At 48.1% G+C, this 22,180-nt stretch overlaps 1 protein-coding gene across 6 annotated transcripts in view; it reads right to left on the bottom strand.

The window, feature by feature from the left end:
- Nucleotides 1-21,524, bottom strand: part of PITPNM2 (phosphatidylinositol transfer protein membrane associated 2) — a 77,058-nt gene extending 55,534 nt beyond the window's left edge. For 3 of the 6 annotated variants that reach the window (XM_081966624.1, XM_081966626.1, XM_081966627.1), the window contains exon 1: nt 21,174-21,523. The gene's annotated coding sequence lies outside the window, so the exon portion shown is untranslated. Of the gene's footprint in view, nt 1-19,554; nt 19,574-21,173 lie in introns of those variants that run through there. The other 3 variants (XM_081966628.1, XM_081966629.1, XM_081966625.1) reach the window with 2 other exon arrangements.
- Nucleotides 21,525-22,180: the final 656 nt, after the last annotated feature.

Genomic DNA, 22,180 nt, shown 5'->3' with positions numbered 1-22,180 from the left:
CATCCGAACTTTGATCGCATGAATCATGTTGCTGCAATGGTTGTAAGTGTGAAAAATGGTCATAGTTCTTTTTTTTCCCAGTGCTGTGGCAACTTTGAATGGTCACCCAATGGACGATTGCAAGTCAAAGATTATCCGTAGCTGCTTTTTGGAATTCGGTGAAGTTCTCACTGAGGAGATGCAAGCCGGAAAAATGAGGAAGAGATTCTAACTATCCGATAAAATTTCCATCCTATTTAGATGAAAATACCACAGTTGTGGTCTTGTGTTAGAATGCTTCTTAGACACAGCTGAGGTTGCGGTCAATCCGTGTTTCTCAACTTTAAGACGGGTGGACAGACCCCCAGAATTCCCCAGCCAGCACACAGATCCACTGATTGGGGAGGTGGTTCCTTGATTTGGCTAGTTTCCTGTTTGATTGTTTGTCTGGTGTTAATCCCTGCTTATCTAGGCATAGGCTGCAAGACAGAATGTGTATATATATACTGAAGGGAGTATAGCAGGAGTGGGTTCCTATACTGGTCGGTACTGGTTCTCTGCGTGTGAGCTTTGCACAGAAACATGCCGGCAACGGCATAAGAGATCGGGGAACCAGTTTGAGGGCATGGCGAGTCTGGGTCACTGCCGGTTCTGCAACCCACGGCATAATTCCACTACCGTTTTGGCTGAAATGTGCCAAACCGGCAGCAAGCCACCTCTGGAGTAAAGAGAGCTGTTTTATCTTAGATCAGTGTTTCTCAGACTTGTTAACTTAAAGTAGGGCTTCAAATCCCAGAATTCCCCAGCCAGCATGGGAGAACTTCAACTCCCAGAATTCCCCCGTTGACAAAAATTGCTGAGCGTGACAAACACCGCTTTAAACGCTCATTTACAGGACAGCTTTAAAAAAATGCAAAAAAATCCTTCTATTGCCCATTGTATAGTAGGCTGACTTTCCCAAAATCTTTGGTGATAAAAAAGATTCTGCTTTCTTGTTTGGTTTTTAAAAAAAGAAACCTCCCTTAACTATCTTAATTTATTCCCTTTAGAAGGAATGACCCTTCACCCTTGACGTTAAGTGGGAGGAAAAATTACGTTCTTTGCAGCCACCGATAACTCTTTTATTACTGATTGTTATTTGTGCAGGCTGCAGAGGCAGCCAGATGTTGGCTCTGGCATCCTTATCCACCCACCGAGTCCTCCCTCCCAAAGGATCTGGCATAGACAGAGGCTGTGACTTGTTGGCCTTACGGGGATATTAATATTATCATTTCAAGAGGCAGACTTGTCCTTGCGGAAAGGCCAGTACTGACTCCTCTGGAATGAAGACCATAAATAATGCAAGGAAAACTCACGGCTCGAAATTATGAAGGGGAGGACAAACATATCTGCCCCAGGCCTTGTTTTATATTTATAGTAAAATTCCCCATTGCTGCCGTTTTGTTTTTTGCAATCATCTGGCTGGAACGGAGGCAAAAAGGAAGGGGGGAAAATAATAATAATAACAATAATAAAAGAGCCTAAAGACATCAGTTTCAGCTTGCTGATCAGTAAGATTAAAGGGCCAAAATGTCATTCAAATGATAGAAGGGGCCTCGTCCTGCTGTATTTAGACTGCAATGGTTTATACTGGTTATTACAAGCTCCTATCTGGAGAGCTATGGGCGGCGGGGGGGGGGGAACCCCTACATTAGTGTTAATGAAGTGTTAATACCGCTTTATATGGCCTTGGTGAGGCCACACTTGGAATCCTGCATTCAGTTTTGGTCGCCACAATGTAGAAAAGATGTGGAGACTCTAGAAAGAGTGCAGAGAAGAGCAACCAAGAGGATGAGGGGAGTGGAGGCTAAAACATATGAAGAACGGTTGCAGGAACTGAGTATCTCTAGTTTAATGAAAAGAAGGACTAGGGGAGACATGATAGCAGTCTTCCAATATCTCAGGGGCTGCCCCAAAGAAGAGGGAGTCAAGCTATTCTCCAAGGCACTTGAGGGTAGAACAAGAAGCAATGGGAGGAAACTAATCAAGGAGAGAAGCAACTTAGAACTGAGGAGAAATTTCCTGATAGTGAGAACAATTAATCAGTGGAACTACTTGCCTCCAGAAGTTGTGAACGCTCCAACTCTGGAAGTTTTTAAGAAGATGTTGCATAACCATTTGTCTGAAGCAGTGTAGGGTTTCCTGCTTAAGCAGGGGGTTGGACTAGAAGACTTCCAAGGTCCCTTCCAAGTCTGTTACTCATCACAAAATCTCCAGAACCGTAAAGCCTACAAACCTGAAATTTGGCACATATGTTCCTCTTGGCTTCTAGGTGCTAGCTAAGAAAGGATTTTTCGAAATGTCCATCAGATCATTAGTATTTCTTATACAGTAATTAACATGCTCTGATGTTAAGGAGTTCTACTCGCCCTCCCCACCTGAAAAGAACTCTGTTCCAACTGCCAGTTGCATCACCTTCTGTTACCTCAGTTTAAACTGGCAGACGTTCCACTCCTTCAGTCAGGAGCGGCCTGGGGCTCCTTATGGTACTAAACATTGGTACCTCACCAAAATGTCTACGCCTTCCACCTACGGAACCGTTTCCGGACTCAAGGCAGCGGGAGCGATATTCCCTTATGTGTTTCTATCATCGACCGCCACTGAGCCAATGGATTGTGAGCAGAATTTCTCCTGCATAGAGCGATCACAGCATCGCGAAGCACTGGCATCCAGTTAATAATGTCATAAAACAGAATTCTGTCGTCTTCTCCTTTGCGGTTCACGGAGAACACATATTTTTTTCTCCTCACGACAACCCCAAAGTGCCTTGTTTACATTTTTCCCCTCCTCTTTCTTGGAGATGCCACAACGAAAGAGCAGAAGGATATGGACGGCAGCCAAAGGGTTATTTACAACACAGTAAAACCGCAAGTTAAAACTCCGTCCAACTTTTTCTTCGGGGTCAGACAGGGCAGAGGAGAACGTGCTGGTGAATTCAGCAGCCGTGAGATTTTACAGATCCCTTGGATCCGGGGTGGATGCTACAATCATGTGAGATTCCACAACAGAGTTACACAACCCAACATCGCTTGTTAAAGAAAGCCACTTTCACTGGAGCAAAAGATATCTCGGCTTCTGAATTTTCTTGGAGAACTTAGAAAAGGATTCAGCTGACAGTTGCTCCTAATTTACAACATATTTTTTTAGTGAGTTTTTTGAAGTTACTATGGTGAAAAAAAATGCTTTATGAATAGGCCTCATACTTACGACCCCATGGTCATGCGGTTAAAATTCGGCTGCTTGGCAATCCATATTTAGAATGGTTGCAGAGTCTCGGAGTGGTGGCCAAACGGTGACTTTCCCAGCTGGCCACCCCCAAGCAACGTTAATGGGGGAACTGGATTCACTTAATGACCGTTTGACTCACTTAACAACATCCATGATTTGCTTAACAACAACAACAACCAAAAGGTCATAAATTCAGGTGGGACTCAGTGAACCACTGCCTCGCTTAGTAACGGACGTTCTGACCCTGATTTTGCTCATACGTCAAGGACTAATTCTATTCCTAAAGGATAAAGTGAGATTGCCGGATTAAATCCATGCATCATTATTGAATCACCAATATTGGTTCTCACAATATGGAAAATGACCCATCCTGGTTTCTCTAACATGAGTGTCAACCTACAGCATGGATTCACACAACACGCTAACCCCAAACCAAAACAAACCACGATGAGAGCCTAAGATGTCAGAAGCACCGACTTCTGAAACCTCCTTTCTTACACATCCCCGGTCGCTTTCCCTCCTCTCCCTTCTACAACCGGTGCAAGATACTCCAGGTGTCGTATTCAGAGAAAGCCCGGAGAATGTCAGGCACCTGAATAACTCACAAATAACCAAGCTCTCTGGCGAGAGGAAATGCGCAATCATTTGACATGGTGCTCTGAGCCCGAAGAGGCCGCCCACTCTTTCCTCTTCGATTGTAACCACACACCTGTAGTAACCAACAAGCAGTTGACTCTCAGAAAGAAGAAAAGCAAACTGCAAATTCTTCTAATCATGGGCTTAGAGGCTTCCATGGGCAATTATTTCCTGGCACGCTAAAACCCTCTAAGCTAAAGGTAAAGCTTCCCCTCGCACGTATGTGCTAGTTGTTCCCGGCTCTAGGGGGCGGTGCTCATCTCCGTTTCAAAGCCGAAGAGCCAGCGCTGTCCGAAGAAGTCTCCGTGGTCATGTGGCCGGCATGACTCAACGCCGAAGGCGCACGGAACGCTGTTCCCTTCCCACGAAAAGTGGTTCCTTTTTGTCTACTTGCATTTTTTAACGTGCTTTCAAATTGCTAGGTTGGCAGAAGCTGGGCTGAGTCACGGGAGCTCACTCTGTTACGCGGCGCTGGGGATTCGAACCGCCGGCCTGCCGGCCTCTCTGATCGACAAGCTCAGCATCTTAGCCCCTGAGCCACCTGAGCTTCAGAAGTCAATCTCACCAAAACCCTTGCAGCTTACTCCCGGGTGCCCACTGACAAACTCACACAGTGCCCCCGCTCCCGCCAGAGTCAGACGATGTACACTTTTTATCTGGCTTGCACAACTGACACCACCGTTGCGTCACGCCCAGCCTCCTGCCCCCTGGGGCAGCCCTCCAGTGCCTTAGGGGCGGTAGGTTTGTCTGCCTTGTCTGTCTCTCTAGTGCCAACTGCCAAACCCGGCATTGCCAGGAATCTGGAGACGGAGAGAAAGAGAGAAGGAGAAAGCAAAAAGCGAAGAAGGAAAAACAAAAACCAGAATGCTTTCTTCTACATCCTCCTGAGGGAGACCCTCTTCAAACTCACCCCGTGGGTGCGCGAGGCCCAGCGATGCATCTCGGCCTTTGCAAGACATCAAACAAGCGACGTCGTCCGTGGGAACAGGTCGTGATCTCCCATCCAAGGCACCTCTTAGAGAAGCCAAGCTAGCGTGACTCACACCCGTGTGTCAAATGGGCCTCGCAGCCTTGGCCCCGGGTGCTAATTGCTCCCGAGCCAAGGGAAGGGCTGTTGGGGGAGGGTAAGAGGGAGGGGTGTCCACCCATCACCTGGAGATTTCCCCCCACAAACACACAGACCTCCTGCCTCCATCCCCCTCCCCCCCAACGCTGGAAATGCAAGACGTGAGATCAGCCACAGCAGCAGCCTGGCGACGGCGGCATTTTGACACATCCAAAGCAGTGAGTCATCTCCCCCCCTCCTCTCCTCTTTTCAACCGATTGAAATTTGTGGGAAGGAAAGAAGAGGAGGTTGGAAACCCCCCCCCCCACCTCACCCTGGTGCTTTCGGCCTCTACTCCGTGCATGCAGAGGGCTGGATCCCAAACCAGCCGCTGGAAACACAGGGATCGATTTCCGACGTTGAGGGATTGGGGGTCTGCCAGATGTTTGGGGTGTCAAGGGCAAAAATCCCTTGCTGCCAGTCTAATGAGGAGAAGGACTAGTAGGGGGAGTGACATGATAGCAGGCTTCCTGTGTTTGAGGGGCTGCCCCCAAGAAGAGGGAGTCAAGCTATTCTCCAAAGCACCCAAAGGCAGGACAAGAAGCAACGGATGGAAACCAATCAAGGAGAGAAGCAACTTAGAACTAAGGAGAAATGTCCTGACAGTGAGGACAATTAATTAACCAGTGGAACAGCTTGCCACTAGAAGTTGTAGGCTCTCCGGAGGTTTTAAAGAAGAGTTTGGACAGCCAAGTTGTATAGAGTCTCCTGGTTGAACAGGGGGTTGGACTAGACGACCTCCCAGGTCCCTAATAATAAATAACTTTATTATTCTGTTATCTCCCACATGACAGCAGTGTTTCAGTATCAGAGGAGCTTCCACAAAGAAGAGGGGGTCAACCCATTTTTCTAAACACCGGAGGGCAGGACAAGAAACAATGGATGGAAACGAATCAAGGAGAGAAGCGACGTGGAACTAAGGAGAAACTTCCTAACGGTGAGGACAATTAACCATTGGAACAGCTTGCCACCAGAAGTTGTGGTGCGCTCCATCCCTTTTTTAAGTAGAGGTTGTACAGTCATTTGTCTAGAGGGTATATAGAGTCTCCTGCTTAAAAAACGGGTTGGACTAGAAGACCTCCAAGGTCCCTTCCTGCTCTGTTATTCTATATTCTAGCTGAGGGCGAGTCGCCTGAACTGTGAGACGGGCGGTAAACATACATTATTTTTATATTCCACAAATGTTTATGGCCACCCAATTCACACCGCAACATAAAAACCCACAACGTAACAAATAACACAAAAACACACCAGCCTGCGAGCAGCGACGCAATCAAATTAGCCCCTAAATTGGGAAATTTAAGGAAACTCGGGTCGGCTAGAAAATATCCCACATTTTTGGAGGGACCTTTCGGAAAAGCAATGGCATTTGGGTGGGTGGGTGGGCAAACCATCCCTCGGAGGGAGTGATTTTTTCGGTGAAGAAGGGGCCACAGCCAAGGAGGCCTTTCTCTGTGTTTCCACCCAATCTTTGGAACCCCCCCCCCTTTGGATCCAAACTTTTGCCAGCTGGAAGCATCTAGAAGATTAAATTACTTTGGAAAATGAAATATAGGCTCCAGACGCGAGAGGCGCATTTCTGCATGGGATAACAGGGAAAAAAAATATATCTAAATTTTATCGTTTTGTTCTCCCTGCACCCTACACCTGCTCCCCCATGGAGACCTTCCATTCACACCTCTGATTCTCTCTGCGTTAATGTGCCAATTTTATCTCATTTATGATAAACTCCACCTGCTTCCCAACATGTTCATGCCTTCTGTTTCTCTGGCCGGTGGGGGGGAAGGAGTAAAAACATGCACGCACACACACACACACACACGAAAAGTGGGTTTTTATGTTCTCGCTGTGTTATCTCCCCAACCCCCAGCCATGTATCCCATGGTTTCATCTTATTTTAAACGGGGAATTTAACGGATTGGGTGCCAGCCGCAATGCCACAAGAACAGGCTTTAAAAATAAGACCCTTCCCTGACGCTTGAGCTAAGTAGAAAATAAGACTCTTTTGTGTAGATGGTTGGTAGGAGTTCAAAAGGCGCCAGGAGGATGTCTTACTGGGGAATTAGCGGGCGGACACATCACTCCTCTGTGTCCGTCAGATCACGGACAGAGATAAGCCACATTGGAAGACCCGTTCAAATGAAAAGCGAAGGAAACCACGAGATCAGAATTCATCCTTTCCAGCAGCAAAGTCTCCCTAGATAAGCAGGGATTAACACCAGACAAACAATCGAGCAGAAATACTGTACTCAAGAGATTATCAAGAAGAAAGCCATATTCCACCAACACTGGTAAATAGGGCAAGCTACTGTACATCAATGGGAGGAAAAGCCTTCACACTTCTTCCCTCACATTGATGAGGTTACCTAGTTGGGTAATGAAATGTCTGTGAGCATCTGTAATGAAATTACCCTATTTGGGTAATGAAACGCCTGGTTCTCTCTGAACTTGTTCTCAGAACCAAGGACTCCACAGACCTCCCTTCTCTTCCTCCTCCTCCAACCCCACTCCCTTCTAGCACTGATGACATTAGCTAGTTGGGTAATAAAATGTCTGCAAGAAAACAGCCAAGCTCAGAGAGAACCAAGGACTCCACAGACCTTCCTCCTCCTCCTCCAACCCCACTCCCTTCTAGCACTGATGACGTTAGCTAGCTGGGTCAAGAAATGTCTGCAAGCAACTTAGAGATCTCTAGGTATTTTCTACAATTTCGTACCAGAATTTTTGAACTACTGTGAGACACAATGGAGGAGGCCCAGGTTGAAATCTGACCGGTCAATCCGTGATAGACAATGCCAGATGACGGAATCTGACCTTGGTCAAGAGGTCATTCTAGTCCCTCTGTCAGCCCTGTAAGGACACCACGCTGTTAAAACAGAGGAGGCCAGTAGCCGATTGAAATAGGGATTGGATTTCATTTTTTAAGGCGGGGCAGCAGCATGAAAGAGCCCCAGCTAGGGATGACTTTTGAATTCAGACCTATTTTAAAAGACTCTAATCTGGTATGAATGATGGTTAAGTTGTCCCTGAATAGTTCAAGAATGTCACGAGAGAAAAACGTTGCCCAAGGAATCAATTATGGGCCATTCTAGAGCTTCCTTCCTTCCTTCCTTCCTTCTTTCCTTCCTTCCTTCCTTCCTTCCTTCCTTCCTTCCTTCCTTCCTTCCTTCCTTCCTTCCTTCCCCCTCCCCCAATTCCTTCTTTCCCGCCTGTCTGCCTGCCTCCTTTTCATCCTTCCTTCCCTCTCTTTTCTTCCTTTTTTCCTTCCTTCCCACTTCCCCTTTTCTTCCTTCCTTCTCCCTTCCTCCCCTTCCTTCTTTCCTACTCGTCTGCCTGCCTCCCCTTCCTTCCTTCCTTCTCCCTCCCTCCCCTTCCTCCCTTCCCACCTCCCTTTTCCTTCCTTCCCTCTTTTCTTTCTTCCTTTTTTCTTTCCTTCCTGCCTCTGTCCTTCCTTCCCACCACTTTTCTTCCTTCCTTCCTTCTCCCTCCCCTTCCTTCTTTTCCACTTGTCTGCCTGCCTCCCCTTCTATCCTTCCTTCTTCCTTCCCTCCCTTTTCTTCCTTCCTTCCTGCCTCCCATTTGCTTCCTTCTCTTTCCTCCTCTCCTTCCCTCCCTCCCTCCCTTTCTCTCCTTCTTTCCTCCCTCCCTCCTTTTCTTCTTATATTATCGCTGATATTTCTCCCCAAACAGATTATTCTCTTCCATTCTTTGGAAGGTGGGCCTCTGAGATAGCATCTCCCGGCTTTTGACTCAAAAACAAATAAGGTTATAATAGATTGGGAAGTTTTATTACAGGGCGCAATAGCAGTACTGTATTGATTTTATCAAGGCTGCTTGTGATTTATTCTCCGAGCTGGGTTTGTTCAGGGATGCACACGCTATAAATGTGACAAGTGACTAATAGAGAACATCGTAGAACGTCTGCGAGGAAGACGCTTCTGTTCTTTTAATCCAAGACAACGGTGGGATCTATTCACAGCTAGCCTGAAAGGTCTCCTTTCTCAACCCCAACTGGACAAGAGGCTTCAGGTAAACGGTAACTAAAAGGGAATAGAATAGCCAACACTCCAGAAGATAGGCTAAAGATACAGAAGGATCTTGACAAACTTGAACACTGGGCACGATCTAACACAATGAAATTCAATGGTGCAAAGAGTAAGGTTCTACATTTAGGCAACAAAAACGAAACAGGTACAGTATAGGTGGAACCTTGCTCAATTTAGAATGAGAGCCACATTTTCTTCGCCTCGAATAAACACAATTTTCTTTGTAAAATAAATTGGGGAGATATGCAGATTTCCTCCAAACCCGTCGGGGACTACAAGGAAGATGGGGGGGGGGGGAATAACAGTTTTTTCAGACCCCTTGCATAAATTGTTTCAACTCCTACCCTCAAAACAATGTTAGTAGATCATTGCACACCAGAACAACCAGGCACAAGGACAGTTTTCCCCCGAACGCCATCACTCTGCTAAAGAAATAATTCCCTCCCCACTGTCAAACTATTTACTAAGGCTGCATTACTATTACTATTAATCTTCTCATCGTTCCTATCACCCATCTCCTCCCTCTTATGACTGCAGGACTGTAACTTTGCTGCTTGTATCCTTACGATTTAGATTGATATTGATTGTTTCCTGATTGCTTATTTGTACCCTATGACTATCATTTAAGTGTTGTATCTTTTTATTCTTGATGAATGTATTATTCTCTTTGTGTACACTGAGAGTATTTGCACCAAAGACAAATTCCTTGTGTGCCCAATCACACTTGGCCAATAAAGAATTCTATTCTATTCCATTCCATTCCATTGCATTGCATTCTATTCTTGTTCTACATTCTGTTCTGTTCTGTTCTGTTCTGTTCTATTATTCTATTCTATTCTATTCTATTCTATTCTATTCTATTCTATTCTATTCTATTCTTGTTCTACATTCTATTCTGTTCTGTTCTATTCTATTCTACAATCGGAGGCCATTTTTTTGTAAAAAAAAAAAAGGCAAATCAGTGCTTCCTTTCATGCTCAACCGGGGAATTTAGCTCAAGAGCACCCCACAATTTTGCAACTGGGGCTTAGAAAGCAGGATGAGGGCCAGCTTAAGGAGTTATTCAGCCCCACAGTGCAGAAAACACAAAGCGCTCGGGAACTGCGAATACAGCTGACTCTTAAAGGCAAGTGTGTGTTACTCACTACACAGACCACAGCCAACGCTGCTATTTTTAAGAACCACTTCTCTCTAGCACGCGGGGACTGCACAATACCCAAAAGCTGCATTTAAAAATACATTTAAAAGAGAAAAGAAAAGGAGCCGCACTAAAAATACAGCTGCTCCTTACGGAACCTAAACTGTGGAAACAAAGAGAAAAGAATATTCTAGGGCCCCGTTTTTCAAAACGGATTGAATCCACGCGCGGCAAAGAAGTCTCCAAGTGCTGGACTACAAATCCCATCGATCTCACTCAAGAGTGCTGCAGTCCAGCTGATAGACTGCCCTGAACATTTCAGAAAGAAGAGATAGATTGCAGGTAGTTCTCGACTTACAATGGTTTGTTTGGTGACAAGTAACGGGAGCTCACTCCGTTTTGCATCACTAGGGAGTCGAACCGCTGACCTGCCAACGTTTCCTATAGACAAGCTCCGCCTCTTAGCCACTGAGCCACTGTATCCACCACCTTCTGACCAGCAAATCGAATGGGGAAGCCAGCTTCAGTTAACAACTGTGTTCCTAACTTATAACAATGACAGTGATCCACTTAAATAGGGCATAGCTCACGTGAGAACTTTCTTGCTTAACAACAGAAATTGTGGCCTCAATGGCGGCCGTAAGTTGAGGACTCCTTGTAGAAGGGCTGTTGAAATTTCTTCCCAGTTTCTGAACATTCATAAAGACTGAAAAGGAGGAGGAGGAGGAGGAGGAGGAGGAGGAGGAGGAGGAGGAGGAGGAGGAATATTTATTATTACTGTTATAGAAAATATCGAGAAGCAGCGGACTGGCCTGAGCTTCAACCGGCAGAGGAAAAAAAGAAAAACTCCTGGCTTTCATCTCTGTTTGAGCTCTGATCGGTGCTAAGTGGTGTCTATTTATACAAAGGAAGGATGGAAAAGGGATTAAACAAAAAAGTAGCATTATAAGTAACTCACCCACACAAGAAACAGTGTGTCAGTTCTTTCTAAAATAAGGACAGTTTATATAGATATAGAGATATAAATACGGTACAGAGATACATAGATATACATAGCTATACAGACAGGCAGATATAGAGATGATAGATAGATAGATAGATAGATAGATAGATAGATAGATAGATAGATAGATAGATAGATAGATAGATAGATGATAGATAGCACTGAAAAAAGTGACTTTTTAAGGCATTTTTTTAATACCACCAAACAAGACCCGGGAGAACAGAGAAGAGACTTTTCTGACTGACAGCAGAATTCGGAGGTGATGGATGGACGCCAGGAGGGAGGGGGAAATTTTTTGGCATCTTCTTTAATGGCCTTGCAGGCTCGACCCGCCGCCGAGGCCCTACAGTAGCGCCAGAAAATGTCTCTCTGTTTGACAGACCCGCCAGGAAGCCTCTGACAAGCCCGTGAGTCACGCCGGCAAGATTTTCCAGCGATGACTCACCCTTTTGGAGAGCAATGTGGCTGTACGACCGATGGGGTGGGGTGGGGGTGCAGGAGAAACCGCCAAAGCTCTCCCCGTGACGGGAAGCCCACAAGGGCCAATGACCTCGAGACCCCAACCAGGTGCAAGGGAAGGGTAGCCGAAGTGCAGGCATCCCACGTCGAGCTTCAAATAAAGGAGAACATCTATTTTGTAGATCGGGGTTGAGATGGAGCGGGTGCGCTGGCTTGTTTTCCTTGCCGGCGTTTCATGACCCTGCTGGGTAACACCGTCAGTGCTAGAAGGGAATGGGGGGGGGTGCAAAGAGGAGGAGGATTGTGGAGTCCTTGGGTGCTCTCTAAGCTTGGTTGTTTTCCTGCAGACGTCTCATGACCCAACTAGGTAACATCATCAGTGCTAGAAGGGAGTGGGGTTTGCAGAGAGGAGGAGGAGGAGGAGGAGGAGGAGGAGGAGGAGGAGGAGGAGGAGGAGGAGGAGGAGGAGGAGGAGGAGGGAGGAGGAGGAGGAGGAGGAGGAGGAGGAGGAGGAGGAGGAGGAGGAGGAGGATTGTGGCGTCCTTGCTGCTCTCTGAACTTGGTTATTTTTCTGCAGGCTTGGGACTTTTTTTTTTTGAAATTAGTAAATATTTGAACTATTTCAAAGTGAAGTGATACTTAGGAATCCTAGACGGATCTTCAGTGTAACTTGCCTTTTTAAGACAGATTTTGAAAGCATTTTGCAGACTTCTCGTTTTATATAAATGTGGCTTTAACCTTTTGGGGTCAGCCTAGCATGGCAATTGAGCGGCTAAAGAAAATCTCAGAGCGGAGAGACGCACCTTTGAAACAGAGGTTGGGGGGGGGGGGAATCAGAGATGGGGATACGACCCGGTAACCCAAAAATACATTCACAGGCCGACTTCTGGACTGCCTTCAATGTTGGCTACCGGACATGCCCAGGGGCTGGGGGTGTTTTTTTCCTCTTGACGTCATGGCCCTTTCTAAGCACAGCTGTCCAAACAGATGCCTCCCCAAAGTCAGCAGCATGCGTGCCTCATGGCCCGGACCGGATCCTTGGATCTCTGCTGGGAGGAATCCACCCCTAAGACCTCCGTCACCCCCCCCCCCCGGAGGGATCTGAAAAGAATGCATATTTTGTTTGCAGCCGTCCCCCATTGACCAGGTTATTTACAGAGTTTTTTCCGTCCTCAAAACTGGAAAGGGGCAACGGGAGGTCAGTTGATGCGTGCCTCCGTAAAGCAAATAATTTTATGAAATTAAAAAAAGTATTTTCAGGGTGGAAATGAGGGGGGGCTCCTGGGGGCTCTGTGAGCTGGCCGTTTTTCTTGCAGATGTTTTGTGACCCAACTAGGTAGCATTGTGAGTGTGGGAAGGGAGTGGGGTTTGCGAGGAGGAGGAGGAGAGGGAGGGAGGGAGGAGAGGAGGAAGAAGGAGGGAAAGAAGGAAGGAAGGGGAAGGGGGCAAGGAGGAAGGAAAGAAAGGGAAGGGAAGGGAAAGGGGAGAGGAAGAGGAGAAGGAGGAGGAGGAAAAAGAGGAGAAGGAGGAGGAGGAAGCGGAGGAGGAGTGTGGGTCAATGGTGCTTTCTGAGGTTGTTTTCTTGTGGACATTTCATGACCCAACTAGGTAGCATTGTCAGTGTGAAAAGGGAGTGGGGTTTGCGAGGAGGAGGAGGGAAGGAAGGAAGAAGGAAGGAAGGACGGGGAAGGGGAAGGGAAGGAAAGGAAAGGAAGGGGAAGGAGAGGAAAGGAAAGGGGAAGGGAAGGAGGGGGAGGAGAAGGAAGGAGGAAGGAGGAAGAAGAGAAGAAGGAAAGAAGGAAGGGAAAGAAAGGAAAGGAAGGGGAGGAGGAATGAGGGAAAGAAGGAAAGGAAAGGAAAAGAAAATGAAAAGGGAAGGGAAGGAGGAGGAGGAACGAGGGAAAGAAGAAAGGAAGGAAAGGAAGAGGAAGGAAAGGAAAGGGGAAGGGAAAGAGGAGGAGGAAGGAGGAAGAAAGGAAGAGAAGAAGGAAGGAAAAAAGAGAAGGGAAGAAAAGGAAAGGAAATGGGAAGAGGAGGAAAAGGAGGAGGAGCTTGGTTGTTTTCTTGTGGACATTTCATGACCCAACTAGGGAACAACATCAACCTCCATAAAGACATGAACATGGAAAGTGGTTTCAGAAAATGGCTTGTTCTTGGCAACAGATTCCTCACCCTTAACCAGGTCGCCAAAGGACCCCCGTGGCTGGATTCCCACACAAGACAGAATCCCACAAAATTAACTGAACCACAGAGTTGTACACAAAACCCCACACCTCTGCCGACATCGACATCCGAGCCGAGCCATGGTGATACGATCTCAAGCCCATTCCCCTCTTGAGCTTCGCCGGGCAAAGGGTGACTGAATTCAGATTGCCACGTGGAGATTAGAACCACGGCACGATTTTTTTTGATGGGGGGGAGGGGGAGGAAGTGTATAATCCCAGGGTGTGAAACCTGCCCGGTAACAGGGACAAAATAAAAATCGGTCCTACTCATACCCCACTTCCAGAGCCAGGCGTTTTTTTTTTTCGTTCTGTTTTTTCTTTTTCTTTTTTAAAAGAACACTTTTGCTGTATTGTTTTCTCGCACAAAATAATTACTGGGAACTTCAGAGTAAACAATAGGCTCCCTGTGCCAGAGCACTAGAAGGAAACAGCAGGTATACAGAGCGATAAGAGTTTGGGGAAATTTGGAAGAAAAAAAAACAGGTCAAAGAGAATGTAAGGTAGGCCCTATTGTGGCCCACCAGCAGCCAACAGAGCCGGCAGCCGATTCAGACACTGAGGAGGGTTGGGGAGGAACCTGGGCCAGTCCTGGAGTCCAGGGAAGGCTCTGAGGAGGGCTCTGTGTCAGAGGCAGAGAGGGGGCCAGAGCCGTATGCCAGTTACCAGCTGCCTTCAGAGTCAGACATCAATGGGGCAGAAGAACAGCTGGAGCCTGTTCCAAGTGTGCGCCTGCGCAGAGTTGCCAGACGAAGGGAACAGCTAAAGAACAGGGTCAACTTAGGAGTGAGGCCACAGATGGACGATGAATGGCCCCTCCCAGAGGAAATAAAAGAGGAGCGAAGGGGGAGTGGAGCTTGCAGGAGACAATTAGTTCACTTCATGGGTTCCTGACTCTCTGAGACTCCTTGCCAGGGTTTGCAAGATCTCGGCCTGGCATCTCTCCAAGCCAGAGAAGGTCTGTGACTGTAAATCCTCCCTTGAAAAACTTTGCTGGAGGCGAATGAGCGGAATTCATAGTAAATTAATAAAAGGGGTTTTTGTCGGGACCAGGAGTTTGCTTCAGGCTCTTGTGAAGCCTCGGTCAGAACAGTCCTTGACTTGATTAACTCATCGACTGCAGGGATTCGCTTAACAACCGGGTGATTAACTCATCAACTGCAGGGATTCACTTAACAACCGTGGTGAGAAAGGTCGCAACGTGGAGCAAAACTCATTTCACAAACGTCTCGCTTAGCCAAGAGAAATCTGGCAACGAATTGTGCCCATAAGCCGAGGGCCTACCGCACCTGCGCTTCACCTAGCCGTTCTTCTCTGCTGCCGGCTCCCCCATCCTCCCTTCTCCCTTCAGCCTAAAATTAGGAACCGAGGCTGGACGCCCACCCAGCAGCTGCTCCCCCAAATGACAGCCAGCGTTTGGGCTGGGAGCTGCACAGATTAAGCCAGCTCTGGCAGGAAAAAGGCTGGGAGAAGCAGAACCTGAGATGCCGTCCCAAAATGATGCAACCGGGAGAAAAACACCCGAGGATGGGCCACGCGTCCATGAGGGGATGCCGGGGACAGATGTACGGGTCACAGTTACGACCACAATTGAGCTCAACATTTCTATTGCTGAGTGAGAAATCTGTCTGTTCGGACCCAGCTTTCCAAACACGAAAAAAACACTGTAATTCATCAACGATCCCTTTAATTAGGAGCGCCGGCAAAAAGACTCTCTCCCCGCCGCAGGCTAACAAGTCTGTCCGGTCGGCAGGGAGATGACTAATTGTCTGCCACATCTATTCATCTCCGCCCCCTGCCTTTTATCCCCAGAGCTAGGGTGGGGCTTTGCTAATAGCAATGGCTCTTCCGTCCCGAGGACCGGCCCATAGATTTCCACTGCTCTCCTCTCCTCTACCTTCTGCGCATTCACTAATCAGGCACTGGACCCAGCTGTTCCTCTTCTTCCTCATCAGCCACCTCCAGACCTGGGGGCTGTTGACTCTCCACCTGAGGGCTGACGGACGGCCTAAGCTCCGCCTCTCTCTCTCCCTCCCTCCCTCCCTCTATCTCTCTATCTCTCTTGTCCTATTTTACCACCTTGCAGTTGTTAAGTGAATAACCGTAGTGGTTAAATTAGCCTCAGTGTTAAGTGAATCCGGTTTCCCTTTGAACTTCGCTGGTCAGACAGTTGCAATCAGGGAATTACGGGACATTGGGATCGTCGTAAATGTGGACAGGGTTGCCAAGCCTCTGAATTTTATTCCTTATTATTTTTTAATATTTATTTTGATTACCCATTTTTTTTCTTTACATATCTCTATCACCTATTTAATAGACCTTATCCATAGAACTAGAAGTCAATATTTGATACATTATATATATTCTGAATTTTAATCCATTTAATCCACGAGGGTGTTGCAACGGTCGTAAAGGTGAACCGCAGAGGCGTTGCAACTGCGAACAGTCGCTAGAACGACCATGGAAGTTGAGGAATAACCGAGTTATCCTAAAAGAGGCATGTATCTTTCCCCCAGACTGAGAAATCTCTTCCAAGAAATGTCTTATTGTCATTTCTTTTTCTTTTCCACTCTTTGGGATTACAAAAAGTCATTTGTCATTTTTATGAGGTGCTTGGAAGGACACCTTTTAAACTAATTAAAGTTGGCCGGTCTTAAAACAGCAACTTTTCCGCTGGGAGAATCCCACTCCTCCCAGTGAGTAAGTCATTTATGGACGAAAGGAGCAGAGGAGGAAACGGGGATGGCTAGAGCCTGTTAAGATGGACAGTCAATAAATCAAAATAAAAGAGAAAGAACTGCAGAAATATTTGTTCCAAGTCGCTGGAAAATTGGAGAAAGTGTCCAAACACTTGGAAGAGATAATTACAGCCCACCCCAAATTTTAAAAAAGACACTTCCTTGGTGACATTATCTGCACGACCCAAAACTAAAATAGATTCATAATCATTGATTTAAAAAAAGATTATCAATGTTTGGAGGGACACGGTGGCTCAGGGGCTAAGACGCTGAGCTTGTCAATCGGAAAGGTCGGCCGTTCGAATCCCCAGCACCGCATAACGGAGTGAGCTCCCGTGACTTGTCCCAGCTTCTGCCAACCTAGCTGTTCGAAAGCACGTAAAAAATGCAAGTAGGAAAATAGGAGCCACCTTTGGTGGGAAGGGAACAGCGTTCCATGCGGCTTCGGTGTTGAGTCATGCCGGCCACATGACCACGGAGACATCTCTGGATAGCGCTGGCTCTCCGGCTTTGAAACGGAGATGAGCACCGCCCCCTAGAGTCGGGAACGATTAGCACATGCGTGCGAGGGGAACTTTTATCTTTTTAACAAAGCTATCGGAGGAAATGCTTTTATCTACAAAACCCTTTGGACATGTCTTCGGACAGCGGCTTTGAAACGGAGATGAGCACTGCCCCCTGGAGCCGGGAACGACTAGCACACGTGTGCGAGGGGAACCTTGATCTTTATCAAAGTTTGTGTTTGATTAGCATTGATATAATGTTATCTAGTTTGGGTAATGAAACCTCTGCAAAAAACAAACAAACAAACGAACAAGCTGAGAGAGCACCAAGGACCCTTAAAACAGATTGCTAATCATCCAACGTTATTAACCACCTCATTACAAGGCCGTTAATTTATCCGCGGGCCGATTTCAGCCTCTCAACCATCGTTGGCCAACTAGCCAATAAAACCATGGTGACCACAATGGCCGTGGATGTCTCTTCGGCTGGGCGACACTTGCCTTGCTCCTGATGTTTGCAGGAGAGAACAATTGACAATGCAAGGTTTAATTCTCCAATCCAGGTAGGTGGAAGTAATTAAATGAACAACACACACAGACCCCCCCAAACAAAGAACCAACAGCTGTTACCCGAAGCTCTTCAGAAAGCAGCCAAGGCCCATTAAGGGAGAAAAATCCAGATCTGAAATATAAAATACCCCCGCCCCCCTTTCCCAATCCTCAAGGCAGTTGTGCAAAGCCGTGTCCATTAAAACCAGCATCCGCTTGGCCTTTAATTAAAAAGTTGGCGATGGAGTTTTTAATGTGATTAAGCAACAAAAACATAGATATTTTGAGGGGGGGGGGAGAAAGTTAATGGTGTGGTTTGGTTTTTCTCTCCCTGAGTTTTAGCAACAGCTCCTCTCCACTCTCTGATGTTTTACATCCATCTCTTTGCTTCTCTGTCTGTCTGTCTTTCTTTCCCTTCCTCTCTCTCTCCCTCTTTCTCTCCCTCCCTCTTTCTCTCTTTCCCTCCCTCTTTCTCTTTCTCTCTCTCTCTCTCCCCCTCCCTCCCTCTTTCTCTCTCCCTCCCTCTCTCTTTCTCTCCCTCCCTCTCTCTCTCTCCCTTTCTCTCCCTCCCTCCCTCTCTCCCTCCCTCCCTCTTTCTCTCTCCCTCCCTCACTCTTTCTCTCACTCCCTCTCTCTCTCCCCCTTTCTCCCTCCCTTTCTCTCTCTCCCTCTCTCTCTCCCTCCCTCTTTCTCTCCCTCTCTCTCTCTTTCTCCCTCCCTCTCTCTCCGTCCCTCTTTCTCTCTCTCTCTACCCCCCCTCTTGTTGTTTTTTAAATAAAATGCTGGAGGAGATTAGGATTCTGATAACGAATTGCTGGAAGGAAAGAAAGAGATGATAGAGAGAATGCAGGCAGGCAGGCAGGCAGGCAGGCAGGCAAGAAGGAAGGAAGGAAGGAAGGAAGGAAGGAAGGAAGGAAGGAAGGAAGGAAGGAAGGAAGGAAGGAAGGAAGGAAGGAAGGAAACCCACCATCGTTTGCAAAGGTAAAAATGAATGGAGAAATAGGAGGCACAATTCCACAACCAAGGAGATGCAAAGACATTTCCAAAATCAATTTTTCTTCCGAGTCCATCCATCACTTAGCTAAATTCCTCAACAATAACAAACAACAACAAAAGGAATAAAAACACTTGTGTAACACAATCATGTCCAGTCCAAAACCGGTCGATGTGGTTCCGAGTCAGTGCCCTTGTGAGAACTGATGATTAAACCGTGACTAATGAGATTTGCCCAGGCCATGCGCTAAGCCACACCGGCTTAAAACCAATGGCTGCCTTCAGCTAAACTCACTAAGCCAAGATCTCGGCAACTCCCACAGGATGTGCTTATCGGTCTGTGCAAACCAACTTTTATTCCTTCCCAGAAGAGAGAGACACAAAGAAAGAAAGAAAGAAAGAAAGAAAGAAAGAGAGAGAGAGAGAGAGAGAGAGAGAGAGAGAGAGAGAGAGAGAGAGAGAGACAGAGAGACAGAGAGACAGAGAGACACAGAGAGAGGCAGAGAGAGATGAGAGACAGAGAAAGAAAGAGACAGAGAGAGAGACAGAGAGAGGCAGAGAGAGAGAGAGAGACAGAGAGAAAAAGAGATAAAGAGAGAGACGGAGAGAGACAGAGAGAGACAGAGAGAGACAGAGAGACAGAGAGAAAGAGAGAAAGAGAGAGAGAGATGAGAGAAAGAGATAGAGAGAGGGAGAGAGAGAGAAAGAGAGAGAGAGATGAGAGACAAAGCGAGAAAGAGAGAGGTAGAGAGAGACAGAGACAGACAGAGAGAGGCAGAGAGAGATGAGAGACAGAGAGAAAGAGATAAAGAGAGAGGGAGAGAGAGGGAGAGAGAGAAAGAGAGAGAGATGCTCATGACTTCCGACACTTCATTTAGTGACCTAAGTTACAACGGCACTGAAAGATGTGACTTACGACCATTTGTCACACCCGACAACCTTTGTATCATCCCCAGGAGGTCATGTGATTTTCATCCGGGTGCTTAGCAACTGGTTCATACTTACGACCGTTGCTGTGCCCTGGGGTCATGTTATCCCCTTTGGCGAGCGATGGATGGAAACTAATCAAGAAGAGAAGCCAGCTAGAACCAAGGAGAAATTTCCTGACCGTGAGCACGATTAACCAGTAGAACGGCTGGCCACTAGAGGTTGTGGCTGCTCCAACACTGGATGTTTTTAAGAAGAGACTGGACTGCCATTAATCAGAAATGGTGTAGGGGGGGGGTTGGACTAGATGACCTCCAAGGTCCCTTCCAACTCTGTTAATCTGTTTTTTTTTTTAAAAAATCTTATTCTAATTTTTGGTTGCTTTTGGTCACCCCTGGCAAGGAAAAGCTGCAGGAGCTTGGAAGGGGGGGGAACAAGAGATCATCTAGTCAGACCTCCCCTTCTGCCAAGGACCGATGCGCCCCCTGCAAAGCAAGTCTATAAAAACAATGGCCTCATCTCAAACCCACATCTGGCTAGGATTCGCTTAGCGTGGTTGAACAAGCGTTTCACACACTAACTTGCCTTTTCCTGGCAAGGAGGGTGGTGGTAGCTCAGCTGAGGAGGGGTCAGTGGGGGGGGGGAAATGCCTCGAGATTCCCCTTCATTTCAAGGCGGCTGAACCACTCGCCCCCTCCCCAAAGAAACGCCAGTACAACCTCAGCAGCTCTTGCTCCCTGCTCTTGCTCCATTCCAGCTGCGGGGGAAGGGGGGTCAGAGCAGGGGTGCCAAATGAGCCCTCCGGGAGGGATCACATGGGCACCCCCCCTTCCCTGGTCCCCCAACTGGGGCAGTCCCCCAAATCCAGACCTGTTTGGGTAGTTTACAAAATGCCAGCTTTGCCAGGGGTCTTCGCTTCCTCTTGAGACCCTCCGAGCCTTTTGTGGGGTGGGGGTGGGGGCAATGCTGGAAATTGCACCCCCTCCAAAGGGGCTTAACTCTTTGCCACTGCTGGAATTGGGGCTGGGTGGGAGAGTTATTAGGGTCCTGCAATGGGTGGAATTGGGGGTGGGTGGGTGGAATTGGGGTGGAGCCGGCAACGGTTGGAATTGGGGGGTGGGAGACTTAGGGTGTTGCAATGGGTGGAATTGGGGGGGTGGGAGACTTAGGGTGTTGCAATGGGTGGAATTGGGGTGGAGCCGGCAACGGTTGGAATTGGGGGGTGGGAGACTTAGGGTGTTGCAATGAGTGGAATAGGGGGGGTGGGAGACCTAAGGGGTTGCAATGGGTGGAATAGGGGGGTGGGAGACTTATTAGGGTCCTGCAATGGGTGGAATTAGGGGGGTGGGAGACTTAGGGTGTTGCAATGGGTGGAATTGGGGGGGTGGGAGACTTAGGGTGTTGCAATGGGTGGAATTGGGGTGGAGCCGGCAACGGTTGGAATTGGGGGGTGGGTGGGAGCCTTGGGCTCCTGCAAAGACCCCCCTCCTCCTCCACTCGCTTCTCCCACCGGGGGACGCCCCTCTCCCACCTTCCGGGACCCCTCCCCTGCCCACCTGGGCGCCGAAGCCCCTTCCCCACCTCTGCCCGCTTGGGAAAAAGACTCACCTCCGCGCCCGAGCATCGCTTCTCGTGTCGAGGGGGGGCGGGGGCGGCCCCCGGGGCTCCTCCGCCTCCTGCTGCCGCCCCCGGGAGCTAGCGGGACCCCCTGGCCGGGGCTCGGCGGCCGTCGGGGCTGGCCTGCCCGGCGGGCTCCATGCAAGGAGGCAGCGCCCCGCAGCTGCAGCGCCCGCCCGCCTTCCTCCTCCTCCTCCTCTTGCTCCGCTGCGGCGGCGGCGGCTGCGACCGGTTTGACAGCTCGGGCCGGAGGGTTGCAGCGGCGGCGGCGGCGGCTCCCACTTCCTCCTGCTTTGCGCGCATTCCCGCTTTGCGGCCGCCGCTGCCGTTGCCGCCGCCAGCGCAGCTGGGTAGCTCCAGCTGCGCCCCGGGAAAGCCCAGGCGGCGGCGGCTCTCGGGCGGCCTCTGGCGGCCGCCGCGCCAACTGCAGCTGGGCTCGGAGTCGTAGATTGGGGGTCTCTGGGAAAGGGGGAGGAATAGAATAGAATAGAAATATGAAAGAAAGGAATAGAATAGAACAAGGAAAGAAGGAAGGAGAAGAGAATGGAATAGAAGAGTGGGAAGGGACCTTGGAGGTCTTCTAGTCCAACCCCCTTGCCTAGGCAGGAAACCCTACACCCGTTTCAGACAAATGGATATCCAACATCTTAAAAACACATTTTTTTATATTGTGGTGAGCGGAACTGGATAGGATAGAAAACAGAGTGGAGTGGAGTGTAATAGAATAGAATATAGAGTAAGAACATAATATAGTATATAATATATAGAATAGAGTATAGAATAGAATATGGAATAGGCTAGGATAGGATAGAATAACAGAGTTGGAAGGGACCTTGGAGGTCTTCTAGTCCAACCCCTTGCCTAGGCAGGAAACCCTATATAATTTTAGACAAATGGCTATGCAACATCTTCTTAAAGATTTCCAGTGTTGGGGCATTCACAACTTCTGGAGGCAACTTCTGTTCCACTGATTAATTGTTCTAACTGTCAGGAAATTT

The sequence above is a fragment of the Natrix helvetica genome, assembly GCF_964273705.1.
Source record: "Natrix helvetica genome assembly, chromosome: 14".
NCBI classification, from domain to species: domain Eukaryota; kingdom Metazoa; phylum Chordata; class Lepidosauria; order Squamata; family Natricidae; genus Natrix; species Natrix helvetica.
This window is presented reverse-complemented; position numbering and strand designations above follow the sequence as displayed.